The sequence below is a fragment of the Lissotriton helveticus genome, chromosome 4_1, assembly GCF_964261635.1.
Source record: "Lissotriton helveticus chromosome 4_1, aLisHel1.1, whole genome shotgun sequence".
NCBI lineage: Eukaryota > Metazoa > Chordata > Amphibia > Caudata > Salamandridae > Lissotriton > Lissotriton helveticus.
Window position 1 is genome coordinate 618,438,355 of NC_136063.1, and position 12,706 is coordinate 618,451,060.

General features: G+C 39.4%; 1 protein-coding gene across 1 annotated transcript in view; it reads right to left on the reverse strand.

Moving 5' to 3' along the window:
- Positions 1–12,706, reverse strand: part of CLVS1 (clavesin 1) — a 534,684-nt gene that overhangs the window by 113,343 nt on the left and 408,635 nt on the right. The gene's annotated exons all lie outside the window — the stretch shown is intronic.

The following is a 12,706-nucleotide window of genomic DNA, read 5'->3' on the forward strand; positions in this document are numbered from 1 at the left end:
CCTCTGCCTTTGCCCCCTTAATTCGAATTATGTGATAGAGGTGGGAGAGCAACTAAAGGTGTGAGCCAAGCTCGAACCAGATGCTTTCCTCTGGCTCCGCTCCAGCACGCCGTGAGTCCTGAAGCCTAAAACGAGCCACACCTTTATGTGCCTTCTGTCTGTGACACTGGCTCTAACCTGGTGCATCAAGAAATAAAGACAAAGCATTAACCTTTGATGGAATATTAGAGGGGGAAGGGATACCTACCTAGTGGCTGAATTGTACAATGTGAAACCAGAAATGAATCCCAGCGTGAATAAATTGTGTAATCATGGGCAATTGTTTTATTTCACTTTGCCCCATTTTCTTTATTATCACATACGAGAGCAACTTGAAATATGTGAGCTCAGGATGAGAGCTGCACAAAATCCTCTTAAGAGTTTGCTTTAATATACTATAATGCTAGTGTCATGTATAATATCAACCTATGCCTCACAGAGGGTGCACATGACAACCGACTTGCCTCTTGGTTCACAAATGGCACTGTACTTAAGGCAGGGGGAGGCATAAATGTTCCTAAGATGATGTTTGGAAACAGTCACTTTTTAAAAATGCCTCTCAATGGAGTGACGTGATCTGAAGTACTATCATGAAACGCTTCTGCATACTAAAAAGGGATGTTTTTTTTTTTAATTTAGAAGAGGCTTTAACACATATTTAAAAGCTTTTTCCAAGACATCTGTAAAAATAAAAATAAAAATAAGTGGTGCAGGACACTTTGTGCAGGTCAGTTAATGAGTAAATAAATGCTGGCTCCATTTGTTTAATATCTTTCTGAATGTTGGTGCTCAGTCAAGTAAGCAACAAAACCAGTGGTACTGTTCACCAGAGAGCCACAAATAAAAGGCTGCAGACCTCAAGCTGCCTCCGGGCCATACAATAAATATTTCTGCTACACACTCTTGGTTTCTGGTATAACTCAACAGGAATTCATTTGAATTAAAGACAAAGCACAGAAAATGGTTGTGGTGAAATCTACTGGTTTAAAAAGAATGCATTAAAAACAAAACCGACCAGCAAAAAAACACTTTGATGTATGTATACATTGAACAAAACCATGAAAATTATAAATTCATGCCGAACAATCCTGAAAAATGTTTTGAAGAAACAGTGTGAAAATCTTGAAAACTATAAACAGAAATTAATCCAGGGATGAGGTGCATAGTATTAAGATTGGCAACACATTAGTAAACAAAGAGGTTAAAACATCCGTAAAGAACTGAGTGAACACTTCAGTAGAATTTTCATAGATATTAATAATAGAATATCTTCAAAAAGATCACATGATGTTACAGGCTACTCTATTCATCTCTGCATCACAATTTCAAATGCTGCTGGAGGTGATTCGGATAATCAGATGACCTATTCAGCAAAAAAAATCTCTACCCTCTGTTCTACCAAGTGCAGCTGGAACACCACATTCTAACGAAAAATAGGTAATCCTGTTGGCCTATGTGCTACTTGTTAGACCTGTGAGCCTAAGAATGGCCTTCCCCAAATTGTTTTGATTTTTGCCTCCTTGTTTCGCTGAATCTTTTTGTTTGCCATAGGACTCTGAGCACTTTACCACTGCTAATCAGTTCTAAAGTGCATATGCTTCTTCCCTAAATATGTGGGTAATTGGTGTATACCAGATTGATCTATTTAATTTATTTGTAAGTCCCTTGTAAGGTGGTATATCATATACTCAGGGTCTGTAAGTTAAATGCTGCTCGTGGGCTGTAGCACTGATTGTGCCACCTACAGAAGTAGCCTTTCAAACCTGTCTCAAGCCTGCCCCTGCAAGGCCTGTGTGTGCAGTTTACTGCCACTTTGACTTGGCATTTAGAACTACTTGCCAAGCCTTAAACTCCCCTTTTATTACATATAAGCCATTAAGATTATACTACGATCTCTCCAGAGTAATAAAGGCAGTTTCCAGGGATGTTATCTGTTGGTGGTTCACCCTCTCCTGCTCCTTAAAATAAGAGCATGGCTCGCCCAACTCTGAGAGCCCCCCTGGGGAGTTCGCTGAGTCATTGTTAAGTGTAAGGTAGTCTTTAAATTTGTGTAATAATTTCCGTATAAATTCCCCAGCTGTGAAGTGCCAGGCATTAGGACTCCACATTGGTTTGGGAGCCCAGTCAGGAGCACTGAGTTTAATCACCACAAAAGCGTGATTGGAGTTTTCCCTTGGTAATATATAATAACTTGGGAAGTGAACTAAGTCGGATGCTGGGAGGCATCGTAGTCCAATGCATGAATGTGTTTTGTTTGCTGTAGACAAATGTGCATATTGTCTGTCATGAGGGTGCCATATCTTCCAGGCACCACAGAGACCCAGGCCATCCACCCACTTTTTCAGTCTGCCACTATTGGTCAGCATCGGGACACAGTAGAGTCCATTATCGGGTTAAAATCACCTCCCACAATTGTGGTTTCATGTGGTAAGTGTGAGATCACAGCTTGTAGTTTCTGCAGGGTACCTTTGGCTAGGAGGGGCGGGACGTATGTGTTTAATAGGTGGGGTGGGTGGCCTTTTGTGTGTCCTTTACCGCTACATATTTCCCAAAGGAGTTTAGTGAAGCCTTGGACAATGCCATGAGAAAGGTTTTGCATAAAAGAGTACCAACCCCCCTGGAGCCCTTAGTATGACTGGCATGATACACTCTATTGTGTCCATATCCTGCGAACAATGTACACTTATTACCCAGAAGATGCGTCTCTTGAAGCCTGAGGAGGGCCGGGGTATGACTTGTTGCGAAGCGGAGAACTGCTCTTCATTGTATTCGGTCATTGACCCTGTTAACATTCCAGGACATGGTTGTGAACTTTGCTCAAGCACGGTAGCTCACCTGTACAGTGGGCAGAGACTATATTGTTTCTGGAGTATCACTCACTCGTATGCCCCATTAAACCTGGCCCTCCACCAATGGGAGGGACTTTGCCCCCTCCGAATCCCTGTTTTGTATACAGCAAAGCACATGAACCTCTTTTCCAGCGTATGCACTCATCCTTATCTGTACTGCTGCCACATATTGTGGTGACATACGTACCAACCAAGTATTTCTGACCCCCGTGCCATTCTTGTAATGATGGACCATCACCTATTCCCAAGAGTTCATCCCATAAGTGATCAGTAAAGATTTTTAATCAATATATCAATTTTCCAGACTTATGAAAAGATGTTAATGTGACCGCTACCTGCCTGATGAAGGCATTTCGCCGAAATGTGCATAGTAACTACATCTTCAAGCCTTCCGCATTATTTGTTATTTTGTATAACATTGCATTGTTATTAATGTATGTTTGTCTTTAGTCATACATATAAAAAACAACAATGTTCATTTGAGACGATGTTTTCTCCATTTTATCTACACTAAACTATTTCATTGTTGGCATTTCCATATCTAAGTATGTATGAATTGGTGTTAAGGACAATTTTGAACAATTGTTCAAGTAGTCTTCAAATGACATTTTAACGTTTCTATTATTGTATATTTAATAAAATATTTTTTGCTAATTTGACTATAAAACACATCGGTATCTTATCAATTTTTGATGATCATTTATCCCCATTAGCAATAGTTGAAGCTAAGTTAATAGGTGTATTTATATGCCCACAATCTAAATGTAAATATTCTTGCCAAAGAATGTTTTCAAAATTACATGTGTTTTCCCCGTCTCTTGGTAAGCTATTTCTAAGCAGGGGGCCCCTTCTTTTCTAACTAACATGGTTGTGAACTCATGCATTAGCTCAGTGGGATGAGAGATACTGGCAAGGAGGAATGCATATTACGGGTTGTATTCTGCTAGTAATATCAAGGGGTGGGTAAACCACTCCCAGAATGATGAACATGTTGTAATGTGTGTGGATTAAAGAATATCAGGTAAGTAAAATCAATGACAAAATGAGACTAGTCGTCCAAACGGGTGTACACCTGAAACCCTCCAACGACCCCCACCCCATACTTCTCCCCAGAAGCATTTGTCGCCTTCCCAACAAAACTAGGTGTAGGTTTCAAGAGTAGCTTCTACATCATCTACCTGGTGTAGTTAGAACTCTGAAGGATACCATGGTGCTGATGAATAGTGATAACAGGGTCCAGGAGTCAATACAGAGGCACGTCACGGTGCTTAAGCATCTTCCAAATACGTGGAGCAAGGCAAAGGAGTTTTCCATCTCGAAAATGCCCTGGCATGCTAGTTCGCGGACTCAGATATCCCACTTTAGAACCAGAAGAGTCTTTTGTCATGGAGTGTGGTCTCCGTTGCCTGTTGGACGTACGGCGTGTGGTCCGACACCTGGTACGCATAGAAACGGTTGGAGCATCAGTGGACCCCCAAGAAATATGCCTGGTATAGTGGAGCAGTTTCTGTTCTGTAGGTCATTCCTAGTCTGCCTCTGGTGAGTCCAAAAAATGGGCTTTGGAGGCAAATATTACCTTTAAACCCAGGGAACTTGAGCATGTATTGTATGTTTTGGATCTTAACTTCTCTTTGACTTTGTCAAACGTTGTTTTCCTTAGCTATTGTACATTGCGGGAGTAGTCCGGAAATATCATTATGCTCTGTGATTGAAAGCGCATGTCGCCTGCTGGGCGTGCCCCATGCAGAATTTTATCCTGATCTTTATAGTTAGGGATCTTGGTAATCAGGGCCATGGATTAGCTCCAGGCGGGATGTTTTGCGCCAGCGAAATGTTGGATCCAGTTCAGAACCCATTGTTCCAGAAAAGTTTCTGGGTTCTTACCCTGAATGCTCTTCGGGAAGCCCACAAAATGCAGGCTACAGTGCTGTGCTCTGTTTTCAGTGTCATCCATCCGATTTTCCATTGTTTTATGGAGGTGGCCAGGTGGGTGACAGTCGAGGTGAATTCTCGGACCTTGTGTTTAAGTTCAGACACACATCTCTCCACCTCTGTGGCTTTATCCACTAACCCTCGAACATTCTGGTGTAGTAAGGAGACTTTGTCAATCTCATAAAGAAGAGAGTTTCCCAGGGACCAGAAAGGACTGGGTTTCAAGTGATTATCAACAAAAATTCCTTTCTGTGTAATTATTCTTTCGATTGGTGACCATGAGGCCTACACATGTAAATCCATGACTTTTGATTTACAGCTATGATACTTGAAAAATGTCATTGCTCCACACTAGGATAAGTTGTTTGTTCTCTCAAAATTTATTTTCATAAAAATTCTCTTATATTTGATAAAACCATATTCAAGGAGACTTTGACCATCTGTATCACCTTGACAAGAAGGTAGGTCATGCTGCGGACCCGCTAGGGCCTCATCACAGGCCCCTGATGTAGGGCTGTAAAATTGATCATTTTTCTTTGAGCCTGCGATGAAGGGGGATTTGTTGGGATCATGGTGCAGTTAGGTACAGGTAAAGTGCAATGTCACAGAAGGGTAACCTGAGAGAGATATAAGTCGCAAGTATGTTCTGCTGGCTTGTGCCGTTAGTTGTCATGACAGGCAGCACAAGCAGCCAGCGCAGGTTCCACTAGCTGCCAAGCCCCAATAGGCGCAAACTGTTCCAGACTCCCAGGCCCCTGGTGTGGGAGTCTTGCACAGTTGTTTCAGCAATGAGGGGGCCCAAGTAAATGGTCCCACAGCAGTCCAACTGCCTTTGCCATGAGAACAAACTCAGGGGGGGAGCACTTCCATGTTTCAGTATCCTGTTGGGTCAGGCCTTGGCCACAGCATCCCTCAACCTGTGGACCCCAAAACCCTCCAATGCACGCCCTGGCGTACTGCAGCGCACCCTCCTGAGGGGGCCCAAGCCCTGACCAGGCTGATCCAAGGTGTATGACCTGTCAAGCATGCTCTCTCTGCACCACTTGGGGCTACAGCTCGATTCAGGCGACACTTCAAACTTAGGCCAAGCTGCACTCTTCAGCATCCAAGGTATCCCTGGGCATAGTGTGCGTAGTAGTGCTACGCATAGCTACGCGAAGTACACTACGCACGCTACACGTAGCAACGCTAACTGCGTAGAGCGGTAGGGAAATGCTGTTTGTACTGATTGCACAGTGCCAGATGCTTGTCCGCACTGTGCAATCATTACAAGTGGTATCTTGCACAGTGTAAGCGGTCGTTTTCTCCCGCTCAAGTAGATTTGTACTCGAGTGGTAGCTTTCTCAAAGCGGACTGATAGTTTATCATCGCGAGCATACGCGACCACTCGCAATGAGAAACCTGACCTCCCCACGATGAGAATCTCACCAGTATGTTTATTTTCCACGCTCGCGATCGGCAACTTGATGTTGCTAATCGCGAACGAGTTCAAAAAAAGTCTTGCCGGAATGTTGATTTTGCTCACACGTGGTCGTCAACTTGATGTTGAGGACCGCGAGCAAGCAAAAAATGTCCGCTATGCGTTTTTGCACTGTGTTACGTGCAACTCGCGTAGTAGCGCAAACTAAGCATGCTCCACGAGCGTAGCATACTCCTACGCCCAGGGTTAATCCAAGGGCAGCGATGAAGGGGGAGGAAAGAGCTCCAGATGCGGCAAAGAATCCCCAGCTGAAGATACAATCACTCGCTGCCAGAGTCTGCGACAGGCAGGGACCTTTTCCGGTCAGGCTCCGCTACTGGAGACGGGACACCATCTTGCTCTCCTAACAGCATGATCTGGGCCTCCGGGCCGCTTGCTTCCCACACGCAGCACAAACAGCCAAGGGACACAACAGAGGAGACCAGGCGGTTAGTGGTCGTCTAGTGGTCAGCACGTCTAGGGCGCCAGTGTGTTGGTTATGTCAACACTGGGTTTACAAAAATGCCACCAGGGTCCAGGAGCTCAGATGACCGAATCCACCATCTTGGACAATCTGGCCACGCCCCCAAGAAATTAATCTTTTTAACACAAAAAGAGTAACAAGAATAATTCACTTATTAGACTAATACAAAATATTGTTTGCTATTTTCATGATCACACACTGAAAGTCCCATCCTCAGGCAGCCAGAATACTAATCAGTGAGAGAACACACAATGCTACACAAAGCACAGGGAAGATGTTTGACAGCAAGGGTATCCCCAGGGCTATTGGATCTAGGGCTTGCTCTACCGCTCACTGTTCCAGAGTTCTCAATGCTTCATTGCTTTCTAAACTGGCTACAAATAATATGCAAACCATCAGCTCTGTACTGAAGAATATTAATTGCTACAGAATAGATTTGCATTAATTAAGATATAATAATACTTCCTTTTAAGATGATTGTTTTAAATGAGGTGAAACAAAAATCCGAGAGACAAAGTGGTAAAATATTTGATGACAGAAGGCATGATTTCTTGTCCTGTTCTGGGATGCAGTCTTTCCTTATGAATAATTTATGAGGTGGAATGAGAGAAAACACATTTCATTATTTGAGGAATTGAGAAAAGTGTAGGAAACATGAACCACAACACACTTCCTGATGGAAGGAACTTATCTCTCAAATTAGTCCCCTTTCTATTCACACTGAATTATCAAGATAGAGCTAGAGGTACTTTGGTTTGCGTCCCTATTTGTCTCTCTATTCACTCTGGTTCTCAGTTATGAAGTTTTGCCGTAGGGCAGCGCCACAGGCCTTCCTGCTGCAAAAGCCCTACGGCAAAAGAAAAGGGCAGGAATGCACCATATCTATCAAATGCAGCACATTCCTGTCCTTTACCGCTGCACTGGGGCAAAATGGACTGCAGCGTACCAAGGCAGGCACCTTTGCACCAAGGTGCAAGGGTGCTTGCATTACGGGGATGAGTATTTTTGTGCAGGAAAGGAAACCTTCCTGCACAAAAACAATCACAAGAGGCTTTTTCCTGCAGCACACATAGAAAAAGGAAAAACAAGTAAAAATAAAGATATTTCTCCTCGTTGTGCCTCCCATACGCCTCCCCTGGAATCTGTAAGTTGGTGGCGCTGCCTCAGATTTAAGATTTCTCATAAATCTGAGGCAGTGTAAAAAGCCATGGATGTTGCTGGGTACGCTGCAAGCAACACCCATTGCACACCCCTTTAACACAGAAAACTGCATTAAAGGGAACGATATTTACGAGGCAGCGTTAAGCCAAAAAAGTGGTTTAGTGCTGCCTCGTAAATATGGAGCAGGCTTCTGCACCATGGAACGTCACAAAAAGTGACGTTCCGGCAGTCCAAGGGGCCATATAAATGAGGTTCAAGATCTGCAATTCCATTTCTACTGAAGGAAAGGACAATGTATTTTCTCCTTTTTGATATCTTTACAACATTATGGTGCTGCAGAGAGCACAGCTCGGAAACATAGAGAGGCAATTACAGCTGTGCGTTCAAGAGCTTTGTTGTATGCACCTCATGCTCTAACTCGGAGACTTTCTGAGTTAATGTATGTACAGTAAACAACACAGTTTGGGAAAAAACAAAGGCATAGAACTGTTCTGCTTCTGTGCACACATTAAAAAAAGACGAGAACATGATATGACCCTGATTTGTAACCCCGCTGCATATGTACAATAAAGGCAGAAGTAATTTAATTGTATTACCATGTCTTATATGTTTTCAATGCATACTAGTTATTTTAAAATGTATTTACTACACATTCAACAAAACTTCTCAACCAGGCTAAAACATGAATCAAACTGATTTCACTCTAAACTGTTCTCCATTTTTTAGATTTGCAAGATGTGCCATATCTGAACACTAGACACTGTGTGAACCAACCTATGTACACTTGGGTTGGTTCTAAAAATTCTGAATCATAGTGGGTTGCAATCTGATTCTGATCTGCATCATGAATATAAATGAGATACGTTGCAAATTGCAACTCACAATGATGTGAGGCCATCATAGAAATTTCAAGCAAACTTATTTTTAAATGCAGAAACGGAGCTGAACTTAGAAAAATAGTTTTACTTTATTTGTAATGCTTGTTTATAAGTTGGCAGTGGATCCTTGGACTATTGCCTGTACTTCAGCAAACGTTTCAATGTAACAAACTAGAATCATTTATTTATTTAAGTTATTTAGAAATATGCTACATGTGTTGCATCCAGCCATCTTCTGAGTGCTTCTGAGTCTAGAGATCACTGCATTTTTAAAGAGTCCCACGTAGGTACTCTGGGTGCAAAAATGTAGTTGTATCCATGACCTCCGATAGTCTGATGTTTAATACCAGTAGACAATTTCTTTGGCTGAGAAAAACAGTTGATGTCAGATGTAAGAGAGAAAACACTCAAGTAACCTACCTAATCATTTTCATAAAATCTTCATTTTCTCTTTTCTATGGACCTTCTCACTTGAAGAGAAGATGATGAAGAGGAGATGGGAGCTTTGTTGTAGCATTGTAATGAAAGCTTACCTAACAATTGTGTTTTTTGGATCACTGACACAATATTGACTTAAAAAATATCATTTGACACAAATATCATGTCAAAATGATCATTTACCAAAATATTGTGTCCCTATACTTATAACGGTAATTACCAAAACATTGGAAATATAATATTTATTAACACTAATATTGTCCAAAACATACAAAAATGTTGTTTAAAAAAATATATACAGTTTAAAGTAGTAAAACTTAAACATTTTAATGTATAACATTAGTATATTATAAATTAAATAAAGTCCACTAATACTTAATGCTATATATATAGTATAACATAATTATAAAAAAAGTTGTATCTTATGTTTTTTATTTCTTTTTTAATTTTATTACTACAAAAAGCATTTATATCTCTCTATATATATATATTTAAAAGAACACATAAACATATTACAAATTAAATTGCAAAATATTAAATACATTACTAAATTATTCAATAAATCACCACATACATAAAATATAAAAACTTTGAAAAACAAAAAAATGACAAAAATATGATAAACATTAAGAAATGATAATAAATAAGATAAAAAAAACAAATAATAACTAAAACTCTATTTAACGAATATTAGGAAAAGTACTGGAGTCTTGGAATATTAGATATACTATTCACAATCCAGTTTATGCAACAGTAGGGAAACTGTAGGACCTCGGAGGGGGTACTTTTACTTTTCCGATTTCAAACAGTGCATCAATAGTGAAAGTGTTGGACTTCAGAAGAGTTAAATTGACAACTCCCAGTTCGAACATATGAAACAGTAGGTATAGTGTTAGAATTTGAAGGTGTTACATTTAGTATTCCTACATATATGAATAAACCTATTAATTTAGAAAAAATATTTAAGTCTTAATATAAGCCTGATTAATTAACATGAACAAATGTACATGTATGTATTATAAACAATTAAACAACTTACATCATTAATAATCAATTAAATGATTAGTTATCAGCAGCTATGACAATGATGGACTTCAGAAGAGTTACATTGACTATTTCCACTCCAAACAATGCAACAGTAAGAAAAGTGTTAGACTCCAGAGGGGTTACATTTACTATTCTTACTCTATTCAACACAACAGTACAGAAAACATACGACTTTGTAGGGTTAGATCTACTACTCTTACTTCAGTTTGCACAACAGTAGGAACATCATTGGACTTTGGAGGGGTTACATCTATTATTCTCATTCCAAATAGCATAATAGTAGTGAAATTGTTGGATTGTGGAAGTGTTATTTTAACCAAATCCCACACCAAACAGTGCAATAATAGGGAAAGTGCTGGACTTTGGGAGGGGTAAGATTTACTACTCCCCCTCAGTCTAAGCAACAGAATGAAAAGTACTTAACTTCAACGACATTACATATATGAACAACCCTATTAATTTTGAAAAATATAAAATTCTTAATATAAACATAATGAATTAGGATAAAAAATAGTATATCTTTGTATTCAAAACAATTAAACTATTTACATAATTTATAATCAATTAAATCATTAATTATCACTTAATATTTAATTGTTAATTATTATTTAACTCCCCACCCTATACCCCTACGGACCTAGCAACTCGCACCTGAAATATAACTACAATATATAAATATTACACAATTTACATAATCATTTATCAATTAAATAATTATCTATCAACTAATAATTCATTGTTATTTAATTATTACTTAATTAACTTCCCACCCTATACCCCAACAAACCTAGAAATCCACAGCAAAAGTAACTAAAATAAATCAGTATTACATAATTTACATAATTATTATCAATCACATAATATATTACAAATTAATTAATAATTAATTATTACTTAATTAACTTCAAATCCCATCTACCTACAAACCCAACAACCCGGTATAACACCTATAAATTACAATTGACAACTAAAAAAAAAAATCAACATCATTGAAATTTACAAACCATATTTAAAGAAATTAATAACAATTATACAAACAATATTTACACATAAAATTAATATCTCAACTAAAATACATTAAAAGAACAAAAAAATTATATTTTTTATGACTATATTTCTGAAAAGAATATTAACAGCAACAATATTCTTAAAAACAATATTACCTACTTAAAATATCGATATTCTAGACAACAATATGTTTGCATCACTGTGTTTTTGTATCACAATATTTTTTTCCAATATTTCTATCTTCCGATATTTCAGCTTAGTTTTTTGTCCAAATACTAAGGTTTTTATGTTTTTCCCAAATCCCCAGGGAAGGACAGACCTTTTATAGCACTGGGCATTTCCTCGATCGGCCGGTGTGCTTGGATTCCATTTTGAGTGCCCATATTACTTTCCACAGCTCACAGAGGGTAACTGCTGCATGCAAAGGGACTTCAAGATAGAATGAAAAAGAGGGAGAGAGGGGAAAGGTAGAGTGAAAGTTATGAGAGAAGATTAAGAGAAAGAAAAGAGAAGAAAAAAAGGAAGCCAGATTGGATGGATGGAAAGAGAGAGAAAGATTGCATGACATGACAAGGGGAGGGAAGATTGTTTGATATTTTTACCTGGGCTGCTTTTGTTTCCCCATTCCAGACCTGCGAATCCCACATAGTTATTGTGGGTTATCAGTGAGTGTTCAAGTATGCCATAAAGCTGTCTGCTGCCTTGTTGTTTTCTTTTATGGGATTACAGTGAACTGGTGGGACCTTAGGAGTCAACCAGGGATGCAGTAGGATGATAGTTTCTCAAAATGCTTGGGTACATTTTCCTACCACCTTCTGCATGATGCATATAATCTTGAATTACAGAAGACCTTGTGCATGATGCACAGAATTTTAAATTTCAGTTATTTCTCTATTGGGAGCTAGATGGGGGTTCGATGTTGAGGGTTGTGTTGTTAAAGCACATTTGCTACTCTTTTCTGCACCCCATTGAGTTTTGAAATCTACTTTCTAGAAGGTCTGCGTTGTTCTTGTTGAAATAATCTAAATTTGGAAGGACTAAGGCTATTGTCAGCATTATATGGTCTGTCTGAAGAAGGGAGTGGTTTTCCTCAGGGTGTTTACTGTTTATATGATACTTTGTTTGTTTCACTACTGCACTGATCTGTGGATTTAGATAAGAGCTGACAATGGAAAGGGACACCGGGTTACTTAGTGCCTTAGTTGGTGTCACGGCAGAAGTCATCCCTCTAGCTAGGACAAAAGAATGGAAATGGAGTCAGTAGTGTGTTGCTAGCCTGAAGAATCTCTATCTTGGAACCATTCAGCCATATGAGGGGTCATAAGACACTATAAACATGGTCCACACATATAAGATAATTGTGGCAGTATGGTGTGTGGAGTGTACTTGTAAAAGATGGGTGTGAGAGTGT